Below are 18,572 nucleotides of genomic sequence, written 5' to 3'. Positions count from 1 at the left end.
ATCAATGTAGAATTCCCTTTTCTAAGTAGAAATTTGTCATTGGTAGGTTAAACTTGCAGAACAATAACTTCCCTTTCTTAAAAAAAAAAAAAAAACAAAGAAGTCAGTTTTGTCATGAAAGAACTAACCTAAAGGAAAAATATTTCCAATGTGTTTTTTCAGACATTACAACTTATCGGAGCTGGAGTTGGGGATTCCTATTTCCTACTTTCTCTGTCAGATGACATCAACAACAGTATGCCATAGCTAGGGACGCCTATGATGGAACTGCTTCTGTGTGTGAGCAAGCACCTGGGTAGTGCAGGGTAGGGAAGGGAGTCCTATTGCTATGAGATGGGATGGAAATGTTTCCTAACTGGAATATTTCAGAATTCTTTTTTATTTCTTCTCACCAAGGTCGAACAAGCTAACTTTTTCATGGTGCCAACATTTGTCTCAGAATAAAACATTCTTAACCAGTTCTGCCTAAATATCCTTTGAAAATCCCGATTTCAAGCCCAGTACTGATATTCTTGCATGACACTTCCTGTACATGAGGAAGCATTTGGTTGTCTAAAATGTGAGCAGCTCGCTGCTACATTATGGTTATCACCTGTACCATGTGAGGCCAAAGGTAACTCAGTGTCAAGACTGAAATAAATAAGACAGCCTCCCCACTTGCCTGCCATGTGATGCCAGTCTGGTAAGTGAATCAGAGACTGGTTTGGACTGGAAGGGACCTCAAAGCTCATCTAGTTCCAATCCCCTGCCACAGGCAGGGACACCTTCCACTAGACCAGGTGTTTGACAGCAGGGTGATATTCGTATCCTCAGGACAGCAGTGAGTGGTGGTTAGCTGGTCTTCATGTAAGTCTTGTTGCAAAACCCAGTAGTGGAGTGTGGCTTTTCCCGCTAGAAAGGAGTCAAACTCAGCAGTGGCAGTTGTGCTCCAGCTGTGCTCTCCTGAGGTGCAGCAGTCAGTTGACATTCCAGATTATCTGGGCAAATCATCTTTCTTCCCCTTCTCTTGACAACCTGATGGAGTTACTTCTTTCTTTCTTTTTTTTTTTTTTTTAAGCAAAATCTAAATGGTTTCAGCTGTAAATTTGGAGATTCAATTTGTTCACATCTGAAAAACATAGTGCAATTAGGAAAAGAGGGTTCAAACCCAACCAAAGTTATGAAAAATGCTTTGTTTGTAGACCAGACCCAGAAACAATTCTAACCATAGATTTTAGCTTGACATTTAAGCAGAACATCATACTTCAGTATCTTAACTTATTTGAAGTAGAGCATCTCTTCTGGAAAATGCAAACAATTTTGAATTTAAAATTTGTAATGAGGTAAAATCTATGATAAATCTTGGTATGCTTCTCCAAAGGTTTATACTTTCTTTTGAAAAATGTAACATATTTCTAGTGTGAATATTGTAGGGTTTTGCTTCTCATCATTAAATCTCTATTTCTTGCTATTTTCACATGAGAAGCTAAAGCATTTTTTCTTATCTCTTTTTATCATTCTCACAGCTCTCCACTGTCTTCTCTTCAGTGTACTGGCTATCTTTCTTCACTTCTTAGCACTGGAACTAGGTACCATATAGTTGCTGTGCTAAATGTAGTAATAATGTACTGCTAGGCAAGGTTCCTCCATTTCAGTGTCCAGGCATCTCATTCACTCTTTTGCTCCACCCTAACAGTTTGTATTTAACTAACTGTCCATCACACCCCAAGTCATTTCCAATTCCACTGCTTCTTTTAGAATGAAGTCTCCTGTTTGCAACACTTGAACTCAACCAGTAAAAGTGATTTTCCAACACCTAGTATTAATTTTTCTCTGTAACACCTCAGGCATGCTGACTGTAAAGGTTTTGGAAGCTCTGGATTAAGCGCCTGTACAGTCCCAGGTAGGCGAATCACTCATGAACAGGTCACCTGTGCGGGGCTGTTCAGACGACCCAGAATCCCAAGGCAGACCTCATCTAACCAGTCTTTGTGCTTTAGCCCTCCGTATATGTGTGTTTGCAGTGGCCTCTTAGCCACGTGCCTGGCATGGCAGGAAACTGGACATCTAGAGAAGCAGGCGGTTGCTATGAAAAAGAAAAAACTCTGTTCAGTTTGACACTTGAAAGTCAGATTCAGGATTTCACATTAGAGTAAGAAAATGCAGTATCATATGAGATGTCCAGGAAATCATACAGTCATTTTAAACTGTCCAGAGTACAGGAGTAGACATATCATGCTCACTGCTTCATGCTGTTGAGGGTCATTGTCACCACCTCAGAGAAAAATAGCACTCCATCAGAGTCACTAATCAGAACTCCTTCTGACACGTTTTTTACTATTAATTTCAGGAACAGAGTAATGACTAGCTTACACATTCTTTCAACACCCCCACTCAACAAGCAGGAATTGTTTCTTGCATGAAACAAAGAAACAAAGACTCTGAGGTGGATAGGCAGGCTGCAGCACGTCAGAGGATATTGCCCACTGAAAACCTGCAGTGTCTCAGGGTTAGAAAGCAAGAATGTCCTTTTAACCCTGCTCTTTATGTGCTCCCACACACAGTTGCAGAGGGGACACAGTATTTTACCACAAGGCCGAAATCCAAAGATTTAGTTGCAACTAAGCAGACATGAAATCAATATGCTTTAGTCTGTTTCTGGAGAGGTCTGAGTGAGCAGTAACAGGAGCAGCCCCAGAGACACACAGGACTGAATATAGTGTTGTACAGGCTTTTGATGGTATTTTAGTAGGGTTTCTGTTCCAAATTTGATTGATTCCTGTGTGCATAGACAGTGGGAGGACAGACCTCAGGCATTTGGAGAGCTTAGTGAAGTAATCTTAACTTGTTGTTTCTAACATTAGGCATATCTGTATGTAGGTGTTGGGAGCTTTTTGTGTCTTCTTAACTCCATTGAAGTTTTCTGTGTAAGTATGTGTTGGTCAGCTCAGAGAACTTACCATCTTTCAGCACAGAGAAAAAGGTGGAACACTTTTCTCTGAAAAAAAACATCAAAGCAACCTCTTGGGATGGTGCCTTCATCAAGTCCTCAAGTAACCACCGAGCTCAGCTGAGTTCCCCTCACTGTCCCCATATGTGTGGTTCAAGGCTTTTCATGGCCTCTCTTGTATCAGAAATGTTGCTGGAGGTGGGAGGGGAGAACTCTCAGTTCTAGCGCTTCGACTGAGGAGCCTCCAAAGAGTTTTCAGAGGATGACAGCTAATAAGCCAGACTTTGAACCCAAATGCAGACGTTTACCACGCGGCTCCTGCTGAGTACAGACTCTGGAATTTGGCATTGCTGCCTTGGGCTCTCCAGGATTTCAACAGATGTAGTGCATTGATTTAATGTTTAAAAAGGAACCCTGCTGTGGCTTCCACAGCTTGTTTCATCGCTTTAGAAATCAAGCAGTAACATACAAACAATACAAGCAATTTTGTGTTATAAACAACATCCAATGTTTAGGGAATTGGGATTAAAATAAAATGTCTTCAAGACTTTTGGCCCTCCCCTGTTTCCCATCTGGAGACCATTTTCTATTTTCCAGACTCTTCCCATTTTTGTCTATTTCTGAATTTTCAGTGTTTTCCTCGTAACTTAGAAATACCTTCAATTTGTCCTTTTTTTAAAAAAAAACCACAGAAGTACCTTGACAGGGCTTGTTGCTTGCCTCAAATGATTCAGAGCTAATAAAAAGGCTGACTTCACACATATAAAAGTACAGAGTTTGTGCAATGAGCAGTCCACAGTGCTCACTGCATTGTACAATACTCAAATGCAACAAGACAGCTCATACAGTAAGATAATTTCTATGTTAATGTCCATGCTTTGTTTATACATTCATGAGACATGATGCTTATACTAAGGTGTTCTCATTTTGTATGAGTTATGGAGAGGAGGTCATCATGCTTCTAAAAATGCTTCTAGAAACATGAAAGTGAGGAAATTTGCTAAATCTTTTACCATTTACTTTCAGGTTCATTAAAAAGAATTTGCAGAAATAAATCCAGTTTCCTTACCTTTACTGCTGTGTCATTAACATGATTACACCTCCAAATTAAAACAGTAGAGCTAGAAAACAGAAGGGCAGGTAGGGTAGTGAAAGATACGGGCCACCTACTGTGTTGATTATGACATGGGGGTTTTAGCTTAGAAAAAAACAAGCGAGTGGGGATGAGATAGAACAATAGAATCATGCCTGGAGGGGAGGATGTGACTGGGAAAGCATCATTTACCATTTCTCATAGTTCAAGAAATAGGTGGCAAATCTTAAGAAAAAGAGACTTCAAACACGATGTGGGTGCCCTGTGAGCTGTACTGCCAGAAGACATTGTCAATGCCGAAAGTTTACCTGGATTCAGACTAGACCCATTCACAGAAGTAACCTCCACCAAAAGCTGTTAAACACAAATGTTACTGTCTCTGGTTCTGGAAATTATTACCCCGTGTATCTCTGGAAGCTGAAAGAGTTTGTCAGGGAAAAAGCTGCTTCCATTCTCTTATACTTCCATCTGCCATTCACAGTTGAGACAGGATGCTGGGTTGTATCTTGCTGTGAAGTCGAGCAATTCTTATGTTTCTAGTCTACAACTTAATTTCCTTCAACTTAGCTTCTTTTATCATTGTTTCCTGCTGTTTCTATCACTCTTCAGTTTTCCCATCTATCAAGCTGTGTCTGTTGCCTTCTTTGCTACATTTTCTAGCTACCAGTGATTTAGGGGTCTAAGAATGGAGTACCTCAAAAAGCAATTGTGGTATTTACTCCCTGAAAAAGGAGGTCTTTTTAAGGAGTTTCTATCCAGTTACGAAACAATTGTAATATGCAAGAATTTGGTTGTTGCTACAGTTTTACCTGTTCAAGTGCTTGTAAAATTTTCATGCCTTTAGCTGAAGGGTGATTTTTAAAAACTGAGGTGTTGTGACTACAATATTGGCCACAGTGGGGATCATGAAAAATGCCAGATGGAACAGAAGTATTCCGTTTTTTGATCCACAAAGAGCCTAACTGTCAGTCATGCTGAGCACCTAGCAGCTCCCATTGAAATCAGTGGCCCCAGGCCAATTCTGCTAGAACTGCTTAGTTTAGTTCACTGCATTGACATTACTGCTGAACCTGCCTAGCACCACTGCTGAGCTTGAAGAATACAGAAAGAGATGATAGTGTCAATAAAATAAGGAGATGCAAAGAAGCCCTGGGGAAATGCAAGAGATTGATGCCCTACTGTTCCTTCTCTTTTTTCTTGAAGCTCTTTTTCATTTTTCATTCAAGTGCTGATTGTCTTTTCCATTTACCGCTGCTCTACTCTGTCAGCTCTATTTTGATTCAGTAGGACCTGGCAGGAAACATAACTCATTTGAAAATACAAATTTGTGTCTCAGGTAGCAGTCTGAAGTCATACTTGCTGAATCTTTTGCCTGTTTTGTAGTGCATTCTTATGTCTGATCATAGGGGGAAAAATCCTTGTTATCATACTTGGTTGTCCTGCGTTGGAGGGCATGGATACAAGCAGCTGAACAGTTCCTAAAAATACACTTAGGATTTACTTACTAAGTTTATTTAGGGATTGTTTAGTCTTCTGTTCTGTTTTAGAGTATTTTTCAGTTGGCAGTTCAATTTTATTCTGAAGCACATAAAAGCTCCAAATCAAAACACATCTGAAACTGAAATTAAATGTAAGATTATTTGGATATTTGTATTCATGTCTGATTTAACCACTCTTGAGAACAGTGGAACTGTGATACAAAGACTAGAACTAACGATTTTCTTTTAATCTATCTCCATTAAAACAGCAAAATAATTACTGATACGCTTAGAAGAATAAGCATGCATACTCTGTTGAAGGTGGTCTGCTGCTCTGTCTGCATGAAGATAAACTTTGCAGAATAGAAGGATCCCTTCAAAAGTTTTACAAGCAATAGAGGATACATAAACTTCAGAGAATGAGGCTGGGATAGTGACTAAGAGGGAAACAAGGAAAATAACAAGGGACCTGAAAATGTTGATCACTGCACCTTCCAGATCTTATTCTTTTCTTATTTCACAGATGCACTCCAAAGTATCAAGAGGTTCAGATCCCTGCTAACAGATCTGAATCATATGCTCACCTGTGAACAGGGAGGGACACAAGTCCACAATTCACTTGAAGCACATCGTAAACAGAATGCTTTCTTTGAAAACCAACCTTTTAGTATGAGGTGGTTTGAATTCTGCCATCTGCATGGCAAAGAGCCTTATCTGAGATAATACCGTAATTCCATGGAAATCTTGCAAACCCATAAAGTGTTAGATTACTTTTTTGTAATGTGATATTGTGGCTTTCCGTATTTAAATTGCCTACAAACATGCTGTTTAAGGTTCTAGCAACACCTTCTAGTCTGGACCACAATGCGCTTAGGCTTGTGATGTATTAATCTCCTATTTTGTGTGCATAGAATGATGGTAGCTGGGGAAAAGAAAAATGAGAGCAGAAGTAGGCACAGGAAGCTGGAAGTGAGTGCTAGGAACATTGCAGGTGTTTTCCCGTTGTTGTTAGTCAGCAGGAGAGGCCAAGGCTGTTAATAATGACTGCGGATAGTCATTATTGTGAAACATATGCAATTAAGCTGTTTGGACTACCCAACATCTCGGCCCCATACATACTCAGTGTTGGAGGTCCAAGAAGTTTAATTGCTGTTTCGCACCATATCCACAACTGTCAGTTAGGTGCTTCCTGCCATATGGCAGAGCTGCATGGTGGCACAGCCTGAAGATTCACAAACGCATTGCCAGCCCAGGTGCGTGTTTACTGCATGCTAGAGATGAAGCAGTTATGGCAGGAGAAGGCTGGCCGCTGAAGCCAGCAGATGGGTTTGTCCCTGGAGCAAAGCAAGTGGTGAAGCCGGGTGGCTGAGAATTCCCAGCTGGCCACCTGTAGCTAGGGATGGCCCGCCTGGAGGAGACAAACTTGAAGTCTTATTCCTAAGTTTTCACAGGCTCATATACAGCTTCACAAGAGACAAAATGGAAAACAAATGGGAATTAGCATCATAGCAGGCTAATATTTTGTCAGGCTGTTTGCTTTGCTTTTCGATGTCAGGTAACATCATGAGCCATTTCTCCAGATAGTCAGGCCTCCTTCCAGGTGTCCTTTTGGGGGTGGACCATAGGAGAATGGCGTCTTTTGACAAGTGGTTGCAACATAGGAAACCTATACTGGAATCTCATAAGTGTCCATTTGCAGGTTTTGGACAGGCTACTTTGAGTTTGCTTGTACCAGTTTGCAGCTTGGTGGCCAAGTTCATCTTGGTCTCCAGCCAGTGGTTACCCCTGAAAATGGCTTCCCTTATCCTTTTATCAGCCTTCCTCTGTGCCTGGAAGAGGCAGTCTGTCCAAACTGTTACTGTCACAGTGTTGTTAATGAGCTTTTACTCCAGTGGGAGGTACTGAAAAGATGTGTTTTCACAGAGCTTTTGTAAATGTATCTATAGGTGAAACACAGAAGAGAGAAGATCTATGTGAGTGAATGAGGTGTGCTTGCTTAAGCCAATTTACAATACTGATAGCTACCAGCAGATAAAGAGATGACATGTCCAGGACTAGTCTTTGTATTATACCAGTTTGGATTTGATTTTTCTACAGCAGACAAGCAATTCATGCTACCAGGTAATTTTCCCTTTTGTGGGAGGCACGATGCAGCTTCATCACTAGGTGGACTGTGTTCTGAACATTCAGAACAATTACTCAGGTTTTTCTCTGACTCTTAGCTAGCTAAAGGTTTCTATATATAATGATGCCCTTCCAGCCTCCAGGAGTGGCTGTTGAATAGCCAGGCACAAATCCTCTACATTGTACACATATATGAGCCCTGAACTCTTCACATAGTCAAGTAAATGTGCTCTTTCCTTTTAAATGCGCTAGCTGTATTGCACTGACATACTATACTTTGGCTATTGCTGTGGGCTGATGCTTGCTCTGGCTCTCAGCACTGGGTCTAGAGCTTGGAAGAGGCACTCACCAATAAACTGACTGCTGTCCAGTGAAGAAAGGGGGTTATATGCGTCTGCCTGCATGGGGTTATTTGTCTCTGTAAATGTATGCTTTATTATGCTGACAATACCCACAGTTCTATGATATGGCTCAATATTGAGCACTGGCCTAAGAGCCAGACCTGGGGCATTGTGTGAGATGTGTAGAGGTCTTACGATTATAAATATAAAAAAGGATGTTTTCCATTCTGTCGAGTACAGCAGATTGGAAACACCAAAAGGTAAAAGCAAAATTTTCCTTGAAATTGTTCTTTTTAAAAATTCTATCACATAATTTTTGGGGGTGTGACGTGGTTTCTGGCTGGCTGAAGCTGATAATACTGCATTCATCTGTTTTTTGTGAAACTGTGGTAGTCTGCCTTGGCAATGCCTGCAGCTTTGAGCTCCATTTACACACTGATGCATCACAGATTTAGCAGCACAATGTTCTTTCATGGTGCTTTCTGGTCTCCCTGGCTCGGCAAATGGCTTGCGCTAACCCCATGATATATGGGCTGCAGCTTATGCTCCACAGTAATGATGCTACTGGATGCACTGACTTTTGGGGCAGAAAAGTGACAAGGAGATGCCTCCTACCTGTTGACATGGCAGATGAAGCACAACCACACTTGTCAGGAGCTTAACTGCCTCTTGTAGCAGTGTAATTTATACCAGGTGCCAGGCAGATGAGAATTGAGGAAGATGGCCAGCAGGTACGGTATCTTGTATAATAAAGATAGTGAGCATTTAAAACAGGTCTTTCAGCTACACAGAGATGTTTTTTTCTCTCATGAGGTGAGATAGAGAAGCTATTAACCTGCTAACAGGTTTAAACCCTGTAGGACCCACTGTGTTAATCTGTTCTGGTTTTCTGTATAATGTGAATTGTGGAATTTCCCTGGCTTAATTCGTGCTTCACGCTCACTGTGTATGTCAACAAGAACGTGTTTATTAGAGAAGCGTCCGACTGCAATCAAAGCATTTCCAGGCAGCTCCTTTGTAGACCCTGAGAAAGGGTTCTGTATCAAGGAGCGACGTGGGGCAGGCAATGCAGCGCGCCGCCCAGCCTCACAAACAGTGATCTTGCTGCAGGATCCCCGGGCTGTTTGCTGGGTCTGGTACCTGTTGGCCCCTGAAGCAGTGTGGGAGCCCGCAGGGAGCCCCCAGCAGCCAGACCAGGGCCATGGAGTGTAGGGGCTGCGCGGCTGCAGTGGCTCCGCTCCCCTTCCCACACTGCGGTGGGGCAGCCGCGCTTACCGCTCCCGTCACTGTGCTGGAGCAGTGCCTACCGGGAATGGCTCTTACTTGCTGGAGGGAACAATTGGAAAGTGCTGCATAGAGTTTGTTTGTTAAAGCCAGATTCTGCTCTCCGTTATTCCCGGAAATTCAGAAATTACCTCTTTGTTTACCACCTTATCAGAAGCTTTTGATGTGGTATTTCTTCCAGTGACTTAATTTTAAACTGAAAGTCCGACTGCTTTCAGCCTGAATCACCTGAGTAATTATAGACCATCCCTATGACATCAGAAAGCATGAGACAAGCTGATAACGTGATGGATGGGGATCACAGATTTCCCAGTCTGACTCCGTTCATTCCCACAAAGTTTTTCCAGTTGTGAGTAGCAGTTAAACAAATGTTTGTCTAAGGAGACGTCCATGTTCTGGATGTTGACAGACTGCAGAGGGAGCTAGTCTCAAGGTAAAACTTGGTCCGTATGCCGTTTCTCGGTCGGTTGGTGTGATCCCTTCAGGTTGTTTTCAATGCCACACAGATAGGACTACTGAAAATCGAGTTTTCCGTGAGTATACTTTGAGTTGTTCTCCACCGTGACTGTTTTCTAGGCCAATTTTGAAGATTGATGCTGTCTGTCTGGGATTTTGTTACAACAAAGTGGGTGAAATGGTAGTTTTAAGTGATAAACCAGGCAGCTAGAGGTGCTGAGCCCTGCAGAAGCGTGTACCAAAGCCACAGTATGGGTCTGGAGGGTCTGATGCAGCTTTGAAGGTGTTGGACAGTTGCTGCTCAGATGGTCAGTGCTGGTAAAGTAAATATGGTGCAGTCAGAACTATTCAGACATAGCGCATGTGCTCATATTTTTGCATACAAGTACAGCAACTCAGGGGTCCACTGAGGACCACAGTGACAGATTCATTTGAGGATCATAGAGCCAGCATAGCTCAGCCTTCTGGTGATCTTTGGGCAGTGTGTGTGCAACAGAGTTTTGCAGTTGTAAAGGGTTACCCTCAAAGTGCTCTCAGCACTTGTCTCAGAACAGATGGTCACCTTAAGCCAGTGGACAGGATGTGTTAGGGAGACCCTGCCGTTGAGTCACAAGGTTCAGAAAAGACACCCTTGCTTTCCAGCTGTTCCTCAGATATTAGAGTGGCTGGGTGCAGCTAGATCCAGTCCTGATCTCAGACCTGATCAATGCTTTATGTCTAAGAATTGTGCTTGCACCTTCTTGTCCATACTTGTCCTGCACCCCAACACTGTCACATTAAAAGGGAGGTTTCCTCAGACCCTTTATATTTGACCAGCCTGCCAGTGTCCCAGGAAAGGTGAGACCCTTGTGCATGACCAGCTTATCTGTCTCCCATTATGGGGACCCTACTGGACAGCCCACTGAATCATTTGTCTAACCTATTCAGGGACCTGCACCAAGACTCTCACCAAGTCAAATCCCTTATTTCAAATATTCAAGTACCCAGAGACTCACACAAAATGGACTTCAGTTGAAGTCTTTTAGTATACAAAACACAAGTTTGTGACAGGATAAGGTTCAGAGATTTCCAGTGGTAAGATACTGTCTACAAAACCAAGCTTAAAGTGATACACAACCAGAGTATAATCACTAATAACAGCTAGCATGAGTTAGTCATGAGTGTGCATAATATAAAGTTCTTACCCAATAGGCACCCCTATGGGGGAGAAGACAGGTTCAGTCTGTTGACTGATCCCAGAAGTTATGATGGAGTCTTTCCTCCTTTTCCTTTCCTAATTTCACATATTTATACAATTTGATTCAGGTTAGTAATTAACTTCCTGTAGCCCTCCCACCATTTATGGATTGGTCAGGTAATTTCCATCAGGTTACAACATTTTCATTGAAAGGACACCCTAATCATGTTTTGCTGACAGGTGAAGCCATATGTTGATGATGTCCATGTGCTTCCAGGATGTCTTCAAGGATAGTCTTTCCTGATTAGAGATTCATGGTTGTCACTTTTCTGCTTGCTCCTGCAACATGGTAATAGCAGTGTGTGGTCTTGACTGAGAGTATGGTTACTCCACAGCCCCAGTTTGAAGCAGCACATTTCCTTCATTAGTTCTTAAAAAACAAAAGGAGCATAAAGCAAAGAAAACTGCTCTCATCTGGGCAGCACTCAAGCTGTTCTCTTATGGGAGGTGGCAGTGGATGCCAACTCCGTACCCTAGTCTGGTTCTGCATCTCACGGTCTGGTCAAGCAGAAGTCTGGGGAGGACAGTCTGTATCAACTCTCATCTCATGGCAGGAGGTTGCGGTTAGTTTTTATCTGGCTTTTGTTGCTTGGCCCCTGACTGCGTGTCTGTATACAAAGTGTTTTAAATCTGTGTGGATTTGGATTCCTCTTCACCATGGAAACACATAAAATGACAACTGAGCAAAGACTAATAATGCCAGCAGTAGGGAATAAAATGCAAAGATTTTGACCCCTGTGCCCTCAGCTTGACAGATGCTGTTACTGTTTGTTACTGTTGATGAGTTGTTGTTGATGAGTTTTTTGTGGCCCATGTGAAATGATTCAGTGCTGTAAGGTCAGCTCCTACCTCATCTTCTGCTCTGCAGCAGGCAATTGCAAAGCAGTGCACTGGGATGAGCATCATGTCTTTATTTCTGAGGCATGTTGACTTGAAGTCATTTGCCAGTGGTCACATGGGTGGTCAGTAGCAGACAAGGGCAGATCTTTGTTTCTTAGCCCTAGTCTAGTGATGTATTTACCAGACTGTGCTTGTCTTACGGCTCTGCTCAGGTGAGCACAGCTACAACCCCTGCGAGGATTTCATACACATATTTTTCCTCCATGACAGACCCTCTTTTCTATTTTGTCTCAGTCCCATGGCCAGAGCAAAACCATAATTTTGCTTTGTCCTGTTTAACCTTCATTTAAACTTTTGCTTAACAGAGTTGAAAAAAGAAATTTTTTTCACTATTTATCATAATCTAGTTTTCTGTTTATATCATTAATAGAGAAAAACTATTGAAAACAAAGGCACTAATGAAAAAGTAAACAGTTTTAGAATCAATTTGTTTCAGGCTGCAATAATACATATATGTGAATGGAAACCCAAATGCAAATGGCACGAGCAGTTGAAATGGGGGTCTACCTTCATTCTGTTTTTAAATTAAACCTATTTCTCAGCATGCCCCAGGCTTTGGCTGGTGGATAGGGTTTCAGTAACAGCAAGTCTGCTCAGCACAGCTAGAAGCACTCCAGGCACCAGGATTCCTGTGCGCCTGGAGGTGGGGGAAGAGCGCTGCTGGCACTCAGACTGTTCCCCAGCAGAGGGGGAATGCTGGACTGGCTCTGCCCTGCGCGCTGTACAAAACAAAGCCTTTCAGCATCTGTGGCAGGAAAGTCACCAGTTGCCATATGTCACTCTGCTGTGCATATGTTAAGTGGGCCCAACCAATCACATTTGCACGTTCTCTGTGTGACTTGTTGTCCCACACAATGAGTGCCCTGTTGTCACCGGTGCTAATGCTATGCAATCTGCCTTGCCATGGTGCAGCAGGCAGCTTGCCTCTTGGTAGCGTAGCACATTTTGCCACATGAGCGTGGCCCGGTGTTGCCGGATGCTTTGCAATCTGTTGCTCTGCCGAGTGCAAGCCCTGCTGTCACGTTTGCTGCAGCCTGTTGGGCCACAAAGGAGCAGACAGGCTGTGGCAGGGATGTGCTCTGCTCAGCTGCTGTCTCAGAGCTGTACAGCCCTGTACCATGTCTGGGCTGCTCGATAAGAATCAGTCACAGAGCAGGAGTGACGGGTGCTGGTAACAAGCTTCACAGCTCTGTCATCCGTAACTAATCATTCCCATTCCTTGACGATTTTTTTTGTGTTTGCTTCATGCGTAACAAGTACATCCCAGACTGCAAATCAGCCTGACTTGCACAGAGGGAAGAAATGGGGTACTTTCTGGTGTTACTTGAAGCACTTTGCAAACAGCTGCTACAGGCAAGGTAGAGTAGTGGCCCAATACTTTGCTAAGAAACAGGGCTCAACCCAAGAATTTCTTCAGAAATTCTTTATGTACCACTCTTTAACTCAAGTCTAGGCTTTCAGTGAACGTCCCTGAAACAAACCTTGCTGAGAATTGCAGGCTGAACTTCTGCTCAGAGGAGGCTCACAAAAACAAGCACGTGCTTCTGAAGTTTTCAGAGGCTATAAAGGCTTTCTCCAGGATACAATTGATGATGCTAGGGTGTGATAAAGTATTGAACAGCATGTGCTTTCAGGTGTACTACCAAAACCACTACATCCATTTGGAGATTGTACTGTGTAGAATAATGCATATATACATGGAACCTAAGGTAGGGCTGGGGGAATAGTTTTAATTCAGGAGGGACAGTTTTAGTTCAGGGATACCCTAAGAGTAGGTGCTTATTTCCCAGACTATAATTCCTTATTATAGCCTTTCTGAATGCAGAGAGTTGGCACTCTTTGCAGTGTCTTTTGATGTACAACTTATACACAGTCAGAAAAAAATGCTGATTTAGAAATGCAATTTTATAACATTCACACATCTTTTTCCACTGAGGGCTAAATGGATAAGACAGAAAAGAAAGAAAGAGACAAAGCAAAAAAACCTGCCTATAAAAATATGACTAATGCCCAGACCTGTCTGTACTTGTTAAAATGTGCTAGAATGACAATATTAACAGCTTGGCCAAACATCAGAAAATCACTACTTCATCTGATGCTATTAGCTGAGTTATTCAGTAAAGGCAGAACTGGAAAAATAGTGATGCCTGCCTGGGCCTCAGGGTGGAGCGGCAGAGAAGTCTCACAGGCATGACTAAGAGATGCTAATGAGAGCCTGGCCCCTTATGCAAGCTGCCCCACGCTGCTTGCATCCTGTCCTGAGTGGCCTTATACCACTGGACCTGGAAAGCTTTTTGCATCTAAAGGGTCAGTAGTTTGAAAGGTGTGTAACATGAGGGGTCCTTCCTGGACAGCCCTTCAGAAAGAGACAAAAATCCCACTTTATATTTCCCTTGTAAGGCTGTGTTCAGGCTGCACAAGAAATGCCCAGGGTGAGTCACCAGCCACCAAGAATGAGCTGCAAGCCTGATAATCACTTTCAAATGTCCCACTTCCCCGAGGGTGGGATTTTTGAACAGGAGTACAAATCCCCATCAGCTTTTGTGGTATAACTTGGGTAGCTGTGTTTCTACAGCATTGACATCAGCAGTGGGATCAGTGTCTTTGGTGTTTATCTTTGCCTGTTCAAAGGCACACATTTTAGAGATGAAGGAGTTGATCTTTGGATTTGCGCCTCACAGTTCTCCTAAAATGCTGTGTGCTGCCTACAGGTTACAAGCCCTATCATGTCTGCCTTCCAGTGAGGCACAACTCTCACCTGCCTGGCTAAGAGAAGGTGAGAGTTGTACTGCAGGGTTGTACTTGTGCTAAATCCTGTCTAGCCAAATGTCAAACCCTGAGCAAAAAGTGACAAGGAAGAGGGAGTCTGTGATAAAGCCTGAGGTGCTTTATATTGCAGCTTTCCATTTCCTGGAAATGGCTGTAGGAATAAAGGACAGTACTCCCAACAGCACTTGCCGTAGGCATGTCCTTCATTATGTTCTTCACGCAAGGACAAATTGAAATTCAGTTCAAAGAGAGAAGGAAAACCATTTTGCAGTAACCAGAGATCAGATTATTTGGTAAGCACAAAAAAGCCTTTTGAGTAATAACTTTCTGTGAAGAGTTAGATGGTTTCTACATGCTCAGTAGTCTTGGTTTCCCTTGAACTGTGTAATTCAATTGAGATGGCTCACTCAGCCTTTAAACCATCTCATGCCAATGTATCACGGTGCAACTGTATTCCTGGACTGGCAAAGCCACTGAGCATCTCTTGGAAGGACAGTATCTGCAGTGTTTGGGCTTGCTCTTCTTCAGAGGAATACAAGGATAGTCTGACTGACTGAAGTCCAAGTCAGTCTCCTCCAGTGACCTACCTTCAAGAGTGGCTGGAAGCAAGGCTGGAAGTAAATTGGTGCTTTAAATTTCTGTTTGTACTACTCCAGAGTTAGTCTCCAGGAGGGCCTCTTTTGTTGCATGTGCCATGTGACGTAGGCCAGGCGATAGAGAACTCAGATCCAAGCCAAGAGAATATATGGCTTACTGTGTTGGCAGTGATGTGAAGAAATAGAGAAATAGTAGTTCCTAAAAATACATACAGACAGAGGTAGTAGATACAAGCTATGCCCAGGTACCAAACTGTGTTGCTGAACTAGATCATAGTGAGAAAGGGGAGGAGGACAAACAGGTATTTTTTTTGTAGTAGTTGTTCAGGTGGATCAAATCTTTCCAACCTTGATGCCTAATTCACATTAATGGATAAATTCCTATGTTATGGATTCAGACTGTGTGCTAGAGAAGACTGAGAAAAATCAAATGCCATACCAAGTCCTGCTCACCTTGTGCTGAGGGTCCCACTCAGGCTTCTGTTAAGCAGGGAGGGATCAGCCCATCTCCAAAGAAGACTCAGAAGTATTTGCTATTCATAGTTACTCACAATGAATGCTGTAGTTGTTCTTTCTGAACACAGACACAGAAAGCAGGAGGGAGATGACCTTCAAGATCTACAGCAGATCAAAGGAAGGTCACTGGCTGGCAGGAATATGGCAGCAGCGAAAGAAAGTTGAGAAGTTTCTCCTAGAAAACAACAGTGGCCCTCTCTGCCTTCAGATCATGAGCCTCTTTAAATTGTTAGCTCTTTTCTCTTGTGCTAATTAGTAGGGGCTACAGTGGAAGTACATATTCTGTCAGCTTAAATTCCGCCAGTCGGGAAGGTAGCCCGTTGCTTTTAGGTATTCTTTTAGGGTAAAATCTATATTAGGTACAATATATTATCTAGGGATATATCTTTCACTTACTTGAGATGGCAGAATATTTCCTGTTTCCCTGCTGGGATCACGAGTACATCCAGAAAAATGAAGGCCTGTTGCTTTCCAGGATACCGTGACATTGAGTGCACACATAAACAGAGCACACTAGACAGAGGGGTCATGATTTGTCTGTACTACCTGTATGTCCTATATATCTCTATGCTTATTTATCTTTATATATATTTATTAATTCAAAGGCCATTTACAATGTTTCCCTGTATTTAAGCATCCTCTAGATTCTATCTGCTTGTTTGTGCCTCCAGGAAAATCAATCTGTGGTGGGTACTAAGCACAACTGTAATAAAGGAGAAAGAAATAAAATAGACAGTGAAATACGATGTGCTTTCTCCAGAAGGGAAAGTAGAAGCCTCGAGCCAAAGTCCAAAGGTTATGTACCGTGGTAATGGTCTTATCTAACCTGGTTATACCTAGTACTTGCAGGTAAACAGATAGAGACATACTGCAGTCATGAAATAACTACAGCAAAGCCTGATGAGACTCACTGCTGCCCCATGCTCTACATTAAAGTGCAGTGCAGCAGCAAGTGCCAGAATCCTTCACAAACTAGCTATTGTCTTAGGGCCGTATCCTTCTCTTGGCATCTACAGAGATTTGTGCCGCTTTGGCGAAGGGTTCAAGGAGAACATTTGAAACATGCATGAGCCTTCCAGGCTGAGGGACTTAGTCAGATGTTCAGAAGCAATACTTCGTATAAGCACAAAAAAACCAGCTTCGTTATCATGTGTAGGCTTAAATCCAGTTCATTGATGCAATTTTGAAATGAAAGGGAGTGAGAATGGATGTTTCTTTTAAAGACATTTTGGGTTATATCTTGGTCAGACTTTTTTATCCACTTGCTGGCAGAGAAGTTTCTACTCTTCTGCCTCTTACTATGGCGTTTCTGTGTTCCTGGCATTTCGTATATGATGTGGGGCTGTGCACACTCTCAGCACCAAGGCTGTTTCCTAGTTTTCAGCAGAGCTGGGCAGCACATACTGTGAGCTCAGAGTCCCTGCTTCTCATCGGGTACTTTTCTAATGGCTGAACAGCATCTTTGTGTCTAACCTTTGAACAGAAAGCTTAAATATTATACAGAATTCCTCTCTTGCTGTTTGTTAAAGAAACTGGACACCCCCATTACATGATTACAAGCCTGTTGTTTGGGGACTGTGAGGGTAACAAACCATCCACTCTGCACAGATTTCTAAATTATATTGTGAAGGTATCAGTGTCCATAGATCTTGTTTGCAATCGTGACCATCTCTTACACATAGATACTTGTCTGTCTTGTCAACAGGCATCTGAAAACAAGCTCCAGATGACGCGTTGTTTTTTTCAGCCATGAGTATGTGTTTGGAGAGCTGTTAGTGTCATTGCTTCCCTCATCCCCCTGTTTTGCAGACACAAGCATACCAAGCTGCCTCTTACCACCACACACTCTTCTAGTAGGGAAGATCTGGTTTATGGAGCTAACAGACCACACTGAGCAGCTCTATCTCCATGGCTTTTACCTTCTTTCTCCTTTTGACCTCCCATCTGCTTCCCTTGCAAGGAGCCTGTGGGCAGCCCTTATCTTGAACTCTACACCCCCTCTCAGCTCGCTCTTATCTCTAAATATCTGCTGCTGCATCCACAGCCTTCCCATGCAACCCACAGGCCCACCTGAGAAAGCCTCATTTGTGCAGTAGCTTCTGATGCTGACAATGGTCACATGCAACTATCCAGCCACCTGAACACACAGAGCTCTACACTTGTTCTTCCAGTGTTTCAGGGGTTGTCTGAAGTTTTCTCCACTTCTTCTCTCAGTGGTTCCCTACAAGGTTATTTGCCATATTCATATTAATTCATATTAATGAGGTCTCTGTATGCTTTCTTCAGTCTGGTTCTCTGGGTTCATTCCTTTTTCTTTGATACTTTTCCAGCTGCCTCCAGTTGATTAACACTGACTTTTGCCTCTGCTCTTTAATGTGTCAACCAGAGGTATTGGAAAAGCCTTCTCCTCTGCAGTTCTCTGAAATAACCTTCATCCTACCTCCTACTTCATCAGTTTCGTCTTCATATCGTGGCTAATGCCCATGGTTAACACTTCCATTAGTGTTCAGGTATTGTCAAGCTAAATTTCTCCACTGTGCTTGTACCTATTCCCTTGGTTCTACAGTTTGCAGGGGTAGAGGCTTCTCACCTCTCCCAGGCTGAGGAACCACACTGGCCTGGAGCAGGATGCATGGAGACAGCCTGCCAGACCACCCATGGCTGCCCTCTTTGTCTCCTCTCAGTGGCTCTTGAGCCCTTAGACTTGCTCTCTTGGAGTGGCTGTTACCTTTGTGGCACTTCTAGCATCAACATTCTTAATGGGAAGATGTTTTATTTGCATGGGGAAAAAAGCCAAGCTGATGCCATAGTTGTGTCTGAGTGCCCTGCATGTCCTGTAGTGCGTCACA

Source organism: Pezoporus occidentalis, unplaced genomic scaffold (genome assembly GCF_034315485.1).
Source record: "Pezoporus occidentalis ecotype Australia unplaced genomic scaffold, CSIRO_AGI_Poc_V1 ctg22, whole genome shotgun sequence".
Lineage (NCBI taxonomy): Eukaryota > Metazoa > Chordata > Aves > Psittaciformes > Psittacidae > Pezoporus > Pezoporus occidentalis.
Note: the sequence above shows the minus strand (reverse complement) of the source record.